Source organism: Micropterus salmoides, unplaced genomic scaffold (genome assembly GCF_014851395.1).
Source record: "Micropterus salmoides isolate LMB-PRFRI ecotype aquatic unplaced genomic scaffold, ASM1485139v1 Ms_hic_scaffold_7, whole genome shotgun sequence".
In the NCBI taxonomy this organism is placed as follows: Eukaryota; Metazoa; Chordata; class Actinopteri; order Centrarchiformes; family Centrarchidae; genus Micropterus; species Micropterus salmoides.
This window is the reverse complement of record NW_024044459.1, coordinates 29,890,233-29,900,163: the sequence shown is the minus strand read 5'-3', so window position 1 is coordinate 29,900,163 and position 9,931 is coordinate 29,890,233.

Here is a 9,931-nt window from a genome sequence, read left to right as displayed (position 1 = left end):
TTTGCCATTTTTCGTATTCCAAAACAAATTACAACAAAAAAATCATATGTTTTTGGCCTGAAAATAATCTAATTTAACATAAAATGCTTGGTATATCACACAGGATCCTAGTGAATAAAAAATATTTTCAAAAGTAGTATCAAACTTCCAGAGTGTGCGACATAAGTGCAAAACTTACGACCATGACATTCCCCAGTGCATTTTTATACCTGAAACATTTGTAAAAATCATTCCTCTGCAATATGCAGGCTTCATTTTCATCGTGCTGTGCGTAGTGATATTGAGCGCTAAATCATGATCTAGTGATTTGGCTATAAATTTAATTCCCTTTCACATCCAGGAACCTCTTACATGTCTGAAACTTTGTAAAGAATACATTTCCCAGTAAGAATGTATAGGTTTTCAGGGTTGGAGAAAACGCCTCTACAGGAGTCGTAAGGGGGGATGAGGTTGGGTCATGAGGTCCCCTACCTCTTCAAGGTTCATCAGGTCTCTTGAAAGTAAAACATGGAGTAGAAACATAAGCAAGGGGTTGCTTATCTCCTGAGAACATCTTTATTTTGTTCTGTCAATTTTGAATAAAATACTTTTTTACACAATTTGAGAAGAAAGATGTTTTTGAAAGTCTGTTCCAGTTTTTAAAGTTGCTGAAAAACATCTTCATAACATTAAGCAGACCAGTGAGAACTCAAGGCTGGACATGCTTTTTAAAACAATATATACAGCTGTTGCTATCTTTCAGTTTCAATACAGTATAATGAAAACGGCAAGGTGATTACGATCAGGGGCTGCTGTAAATATCAAATTCCCAGGGACAGAGTTTAGGAGAGGCCCCTTACAATTACACAGTATTCAGGAATGCAGAGCATGAAGCACAGTAACATGGAGCTGAAGACAAAATGCTCATATCCCATTTTGGACGTTTAGCTCACACCACGTGACAGAAAAGGTTTACGAACAACATGAAAAAAAGCAGGAAAGTTTATCTTTCATGAAGAGCTGTTTTCAGCGAGCCCCAAAAGCTGCGCCACAACGCAACAAACGTCTACTCAATCCAAACTGCACACTTCTGCAAACAATTAGTGTTAACCCCAGAACTGTAAGCTGCAATGAGAGAGAGACTGAGAGAAAGAAAGAGAACGAAGGGGGAGTTACTGGAGAAAGAGAGGGGTGCTTGTGCACAATTACAGCAGGGATTTATGGCCTGAGAAACAATTTATAAATCACAGCGCCTGAGCTAATGTGCTCCAGATTGTTCTCCATGCAGCTGCAATTTTGGTCTGCGTGAAACGGCATAATAAACCTGGCTGGAGGACATGTTTGGGTGGTGGTGGTGGGGCAAGGAGAAAAGTTGAGGTTGTGGGTGGTGGCTGATGTGGGCAAGGTTGTGGGCTCACAAAGTTTCGGAGGTGTTTTGAACAAAGAAAAAGAGAACTTTTTCAACGGGCTGATGTGAAATTTTACTGAGGTGTAACTGTTGATTGTTAATGTCAACAGAGAAAGAAGGTCTCAGAAATCTAAACTCTCAAATCATGCAAATAACACCAATTAAAGAATGTTTTTATGGTATTAATGGACCTACACAGTAGCTGGACAGCAAATGCAACAAGACTCCTCTAAAACAAGAACTGCACTGAATTTTCCACTGCGAAACAATTAAAGTCTCAAGCCGTAAACCTAAGCTAGTTTTATGACCTCATTGTGAAACTGTGAATTACACGCCTTACAATTCCTGACATAAGCGAAAATTAGTTTTAGGTTATAATAAGAAAAGGCAAATGTTGCAAACCGATCCCTCATTGTGGCTGCAGGCTGGTGTGGAAGAAGGGATCGGATGTGCTGAGGGGAAGCCTGGGCTTTTGTGGCCACTCAGCCAACTGGCCCTGAACCTTGACCTCTAACCCTTCACCCTGGGGGGCAAACAAAGCTCTGAGTGACATCTGAAACTAGACACTCTGTGGGGAGAGAGTGTCTGGACAGGACTCAAATAACCCCATTAACTCTGCAAAGAAGATTTATGGCTTTTTATTCTGCCCCTGAAAATCTCGAAGCTGAAGAGTCGCACTGATCTGTCAAAAATAATCAAGCAATTAGAGGTGCGCACCAAGTCTCGTCTTGTTTACTTGCCAACATCTCCATCTTGCACGAAGATAAGCAAAAATGTTCCATAATTAATGACTCAGTGTAGAGTTGTGATTAGCAGTGATACACACATATGCCACCAGTTAGTCTGTATCCAAATAAATTCTGCTTAATACGAACAACATGAAGCTAATCTTCAGGCGGTTTTAAGAGAGTCACTGATGCATATTCACCAGCACCTCAGATGGATCCTATACAATGGATTACGTAAACAGCTCTGGCATTCGTATACTGTAAACAAAAACAGAGAGAAAAGTTGATGGTAAATGTGCTGCAGTGAATGCAAGCCTCCGTTGCCAGAATGCTGAAAGCCACTGTAGTATTTAAATCAGGCAAGGAGGGAGGAAGACTCGGCCAAGCATTCTGTAGCTCAGCTGTGAGGCTCTAAGCCGTTGCCCTAGGGTCTTTGTCCTGCCTTTCAGGGCAAGTCTGAGGTAGTCAAAGACCCTATTCATGACCGGCGCTCCCCCTGCCAACACACCCATACAGCCCCAGTCAAGTCAGCCGAGAGCTATAGAGTCTTCCCATTTCACACGAGAATCAGACCTGCCCCTAAAGCCTGCTTCAGGGATTTCCAATAGCCAGCCCCTCCAACCCATGTACCAATCAAACAATAGGGCTCCGTGGCCTGCTCCATGTCATATAGGGCTGATTAGATCTTCCTTTCTAATATAGCTAGCTCTAAATTTGAAGCTAATAGGTCAGTCACATTTGTAGGGATTTGGTATCTAGCATGTAAATGGATAAGGGATTATGTCAGCAGAGGTGTGGAGCTGCCATCCAACCCCCTTACGTGAATCATCATCATCATCCAAGACTCACCTCACGCTAATGCGGATTTTATAGAAAGAGCACTACCACAAGACAAACCTGAGTATATCAAATGATAAAATCTCAGTACTAAAAAACTTAATGATGCTGACCATCTCAGGCAGGCACAAGTGAAATCCCGCCATCACTAAAGGCTCTCTTATGCCCTCAACAACAGCTATTACTCCCAACCAATCAAGAACACTACCTCATAATTTTAAATTGAGGAGATAAGGTCAGAAAGAGTGAGATTCTGTGGCCGAGGCCAACACAAAAATATCCGCCCATCAGAGGTTTCTGCTGCTTCTGCTATTTATTTTAACAGGATTCACAAGTCTGGGTCCAGATAAGGGGGCTACACATTTTAGATGACTTGTGCCTTTGCTCGGCTTTAATCACATTTGTTGCTCTGCAGAACATTGTGACTTCTTAACAAGTACAATTGGTTTAGAAGGGTAACTGAGGGAAACAAGGGGCACCTAGAGGTTAAGTTATCATCAATATTAGGACAAAAAGCCTGATCTCATGGGGATGAGTCTAGCCTGGACTCATCCAGGCTGGTTTTATATTAATCATTTATTAAAAACTCCTGTCATCCCTTTCCTAACCTTAACCAAAATTGTTTTACCTGACCTTAATTTAGAAAAAATGAAAAGCGGACTAATAACTTCCATAGTTATTTGACAAATTTACACTTTTATTGTTTGTTTATTTGTTACAGAAAATTACAGAAAAGTCTGTTTTGTAGAATGTAAAATGAAAATAATTACTTTTTGTATGATATTATGCGAACCACCAAGAAAATACACTGACACTTAAAATAACAGCTAAAATTACAGTTTTAAAGAAAGTTGTGACTGTTTTTAGAGCCAGAGCTGAATTCAGATTACAGATGGCACGACACTCTCATTAGTTACATCAACAGTTAGCTATAGCTTTAATCTTTGTTTTTTCATAGGTATCAGTATCAGTTGAAGACAAATCCACGCTGCAATATAAAATATATAAAAGAGGAAAAGGAACTTAATATGAGTAAAGCAATAATCTAATTAAAGCTATCTACCATAAAGTTGTTACAGTCTGCTACAGTAGGTTGCTCGTGTATGCAGGTGCAATATGTTGACATGACGTGTCAGTCAGGGGCCACAAGCTGCACCGGCAGTCCACACTCGCTCCACCATTGCAGGACAAACTCAGTGGGAAGCAGCCAACTGATTTATAACTTCTACAAGAAGAACAGCTGCTCTGCTCCTTGTCAGCTAACCTCATCCTGGACGGATATCCATCCTCTTCTTAATTTAGTATGACTACTACAACCTCACTGATACTAGACATGCACTGTATGACATGGCCTTTAACACACTCAATGCCGGGAGAACTCTCTTCTATGGCCTGTATGTGAACTGAAGCGAAGCCTGATACAAATCTCAGTAGTACTGATGCAACATGTGCATGATCTGATAGCCTCCTGCTGTTTGCTGATTGGGCTGTGACTGCAAGGGAATGGCAAAGCATTGTGGTCTACGGTTGAGAAACTGTGCTCTGTGGGAGACAGAATCCCTCAGATAAGTGAGTGCCTCAAGGTCTGGAAGCCGGCCCACCTCGGGATAACAGGCAAAGGAATAGCAGGACCCGTATCTGCCCCAGTTTATGCTCCCACCACCGCATCTCATCAACAATCTCTCCTCCAGCCTGCTCCCTCTCCCTCTCTCTCCCTCTCTCTCTCTCTTTCTCTCTCCTGCTGCCTGCAGTGCTTAAACTGAAAACAGCTGCTTGGAATACCAGACTGATGAAACCCTGTTTAGAGCTATTTCTTTTTCTTCCTGCTGTACAATCACGTTTTATTAGCATGGAGGGAAGCGTTTAAGGTACAATTATAGAGGGAAAACATTTCTTTATGCGAGCTAAACAGTAGTGGTTATGGCTACAAAAGCGCCATATACACTTACATGGGACAGCCCCCCATCTCTACCACCTATCAGTTAGCACCCATCAGTTAGATCATCAGTTAGTGCGGCTGCAAGTGAGTTCTATTTTCATTACCAGTTAATCTGTAATGATCCCATCTACAGCTCAGTCATTTCTAAAGCAAAAATTCCTGCTTCCAGCTTCTCAACTGTGAGTGAACATCTAAGTAATATGTGACAGTAAACTGAATGTCTTTGTGTTTTGGACTGTTGGTCAGACAAAACAAGCAATTTAGATGGATTGTTCTTGGGCTCAGGGGAAGTATAATAGACATTTTTCACTATTTTCTAAAAGTCTTTTGTCCAAAGGATTAAACAATTAATCAAAAAAACAATCATTAAAAAAACATTAGTTGCAGGCAAAAAAATAAATATATTTAATTTGTGAAGCTTGACTTGAAGCTGCAAAGAGCTCCTGTTTGGAGTTTAAAGGGATTTTTACTGAATAAATAAGATTGACGATTCGGTGGACACCTGGAAGTGAGTCTATATCCCCCTGATAAATCCAGGGCCCCACCCCCCTAACACCAGGATTCCAGATTAATACCACAGAACAGACATGACTAAGTTGGTATTCACATGACACATGATATGTCTCCACCTCCCACATCCCCATCTCCAAAAACTTTTCTTTTACTTTTGGGATAATTACCAGCTGTGGAGGACTACAGATAACAAGCTTAAGACTTCCATTGCTTTAATCTTTGTCTTCCCCTCTGCCAAGTCTTTGTCATCATGGCTCAACCCTGCAGTGACCATCCACTCACTACATAAGGATTGCAATTGTTTAAAAGTAGAGACAGAACATGTGTAGACATGACCAGCAGTTTCCTCTATAAATAGCTACAAGTTTTGGTGTTTATTGAGCTTCTAACACTACAATAGGAGTTTTTTTGTTGTTGTTAGGATGTTGATAAAGACATGTTGTCAAAAACACATCTTTAAAAAAGAAAAGCAGTTTTGGCGTGAACTAGAGATGCCAACCCTTTGGCTAAATGTCTCCCAACTGAAACACAAATTTGCCCAAATTTTCACAGGGAAAAGTGATGTACCAAATTGCACTGTAGCTCTGGCCAAACATAGCAAATGAGAAAAACACATTAATTGATAAAAACACATTTGCACACATATTCATCTTGGCACATCAAAGGGATTCATTGATGTCACTGAACATGGGGAGTCTGCGGCTGGAGAGGGGAGATGTTGGTTATCCTTTCCTCAAAGGGTGCTGAGATGCTCCTGATGGGGCCCGCGCTTGAGAAGCCAGAGAGCGCTATAAACAGAATTTCTAATGTCAGGCGGGCGAGTGGGTGGGTTAGGTAGTGAACTAGCAGGCTATGGGGTAGCGGGAGGAATTGACGCCAGCTCATGCTTTCCACAGAGACCAAAGAGGGAAGGATACAGACCAGGACTGACACCATTTCACACAGTTCTATACAAGTGAAGTTAGGAAGCAAGCATGAGCGTCCACGGTCTGAAAACAAAATGCAAACTGCATGTTTCTGTAAAATGCCAATAGAGAGGCTGTATGTGAATCTACAGATTACAGAAAGTGTATTGTCTCCAGTTATGACTGCTGATTTAGACGTCTGTCACACAGTGAGTAATTTATAAGGCACTTAAAGTGGAAAATTATCAACACATTATGGCACTAAATCACCACGATAAACTGCTTTGGTTTGTGTTGCACTAATTAGACCTGACCCCGATTGCCCCTGTGTAATATAAGTGCTGAGACGTACAACTGTTGAAATATGTACAATAACAATTCATTCAGCAACCAATTAAAATTCCTCTATTTGAAATTCTATTTAAAATGTTAAAGTGCAAACATCAGCCCAAATCTTCCCCCCTCCTTCTTATAACTAATGTAATGTTTCAAAACAAAACTTTTTGCCAAAATTTAATTTAATTTCCTCAAGCCCAAGCAATGAGTTCATTATCAAAATGAATCACTCTGGGAGAGAGCTCTCTGCCAGCGATGGCATTTCTGTGGCTGCTGGCGATCTGCTTTTAATTGAACAGAGCCACTAAATTGATGTAGATGTGTTTGCCTTTGAAGAAAAAATCTTTTTAAAAACTATCAACCTAGTCAAAAAATGTCAAGCTCTGTTGACACAGTGCTTGGTTGAAAAAATATTTGCGCGCTAACGTTCAGGAATACAACACTGAGGGTTGTCAGAATGTGAACCCTGTACACTGTTCCCTCTGTTGCAAAGTATCCACAGAGCTTCACCTGAACATCCCCCCACCCCTACCCAGACACACAAACGTGAAGCACGCATGGACGCACGGGTGCACACTTGCACACACGTACACAGCAAGGTGAGTGAAATGCCAAGTGAGCCACCTGATGAAACGACACCTCCATGCAAACAGCGTTTGCTTATGCAGGGAGAGGCCCTTTTATTCAGCGGGACAATGTCTGTGTTGACTTTTCTTTGTCTGCACATTTTTAAGCAGCAAAAGCGGCCGAAAGAATTGGGGGGGGGGGAGTCAGAGAGGCATGCAATCACAGCCACTGACATGTTCAGACTTATACAAGCTCCCCATTCATATCTCAATCTCAAACAATTTTCCATTCAACAATCATGCTCATGAGTTCAGGTGACCCACTGCGTATTTGATGAAGATATATTTGAGCGGCTAACCTCGCTCTTGCTTACTCGCCACCTCTCACACACAAGAGGCATTTCGCTCTTTGGCGATGATGATGATGTACTCCCAGAGTTATGTAAAAGTGCTGATGGAGCTGACAAGAGGTGGCGTCAAGCAGAGTGTATGTGTTCACCAATTAAATCTGGCACTAGTCTGTCACTACAGGAACAATTTGGTGATAATCATGTCAATGAATCCACAAACAATAAGCTGGATTTGTTGGGCTGACTTTAGTAAGAGGGAGAGAAAAAAAAAACTCTCTGGCCCTGCACCCCACTGCAGGCAGAGGTCTGGTGGAACATCTCTGCAAACATAAAAACTCCTCCTCAGCTCTCAGTGGATTACAGCAGAATGTCAGCTCTGAGCAGGCTTTAAATCAGTTATGCTTGGCCCTCAGGGGAACTCTGTGCTGATCCCATGTAGGCCTGTCTCTCATTGCTCATGATAGGGTTGCCACATCCAAATTGAAAAGTTTGGGATTCAAATCCTTCATCATGTAGCACATTGCAGAGCGAAATCACTGCACGATGACTCTTAAGCAACAACTCGTATCTACTATCCAGCAGTGTGTTCTTCTAAATACTGACTTGTACAGAACATATATGCATTATACTGCTTTATTGTTACACACAAATACTACTTTGTGAGACCAGAGGGAGGAGTTGCAAATAGATTTATGCAAGAAATGTAAAAACGACACACACACACATTGTTCTATCTGTAATTACAAAACATATTTTCTTCGCTCTCAACACCATGAAACAGCAGCTCTCTACCTGGACTCTGTTGCCTGATCGCAAGATCTGCTTGAGAGACATAACTTTAATGTGTCTCATGCAGTACAAGTACAACCACATACCACATCACACTTATAAAACAAATCTGTCGGTCCCAACAGGGCTTTCCAAGACATACAATATAATAAACTGCCTGCAGGCCCTGGGATTGTTTGTGTCTCAACAGCAGGGAGGTGACAACACAAATTAGGTGACCCTGTGGGCATATTCCACAGAATGATTATGCATGGTAAATGTAGCTGTGGAGCTCATTAGTTAAACTAAATTGTTGGCCAGACACGGGTGCAGGCCACTGGTAAATATCAACCAGTAAATCTGACTGTATTGAACTTCATCTACAGGTGTAAACAAGCCAACTGACCCCCCCACCAAAAAAATGCAAGCCTAAAAACATACTAAGTGGAACCTCTCATCAATCAAATTCACTGCATTCACACTGAGCCATGTGCAATATGGAGACTTTAAGACGTCTGGTAAGTATGCCAGCCATTGTCTGTCTGCATGTTTTCTGCTGCGCTGGTGATTGACAGTGTCAGCTCACTCTGTCCCATTGACCTCATTCTTTTTTTCTCTTCTAAAATGGAGGATTATACCTCCAAATTTTAAATCCTTTCCAATTATTTGTTACTTTGCCTCAAGCAACAAGAACAGCCATTTTAATTTTCAACTTTGGTTTGCTGGACAAAAACACAAGGAAGCGAGAGGCTACATGACAGGCTGCTAAAAATTCAGTCCATTACTTTAAACTATAATGTTTATAACAAAAACATATACTAACGGCCCCTGCAAAAATCCACAAAATATTATGATGCATTTATTTTTCAGTGTGTGTATCTCTGACGTTATTCCTATGAAACTCGTCAGCTAGCGTGAGCAGAGTAGCCATTTAGTTAATGAGCCCCAATGGAGACCTCCAATGAAGCCATCAAGACTGCTCAGAATAACAATGGTCAACTAACGCCTTTCTAATTGAATGGAAGGTAGAGGGAGGCGAGGAGAGTGGGCCTGGAACACTGAAAAGGAGACAGAAAAAAAGTGTGTGTGTGGGGGGGGGGTCTTTTTATTCAGATGCCTGCCAGGCCTTAACGATAGTACTTGTTTTTGGGGGGTTGTGACATGGAATGGGGGATGGACGAGCTCGGAGGAACACAGCTCTTCAGCGGGGATTATTTCAAGGAAGTTTGCATATTAGCCCCAGTTGTATTAAATAGGTTACAATTCCAAAAGGTGGTGGTTAAATTGTTTAAATTGGCCATGTTTGTTTGGAATCAGTATTTAATGTCACTACTGGTTCAAACATGTTCTTTGACCTTAGCGTGGGATTCTTTCCATGAACTTTCTTACATGCCATTCATTAGTCACATTTGCAACATTGCTGACTTGTGTGAAATTACTGTAAGCATTGTGTCTCTGTGCTTAATTAACCTGTTGTTTGTGTGGCTTGTTTTGGGAAACAAAAACACAATAGCAGCAAAAGAACAAATGCAACAATGCTGGTTAAAACCCCTTTCCAGTTTCATGGGCAACTGATGTGATGCAACCGCGCAACAAGTAAAT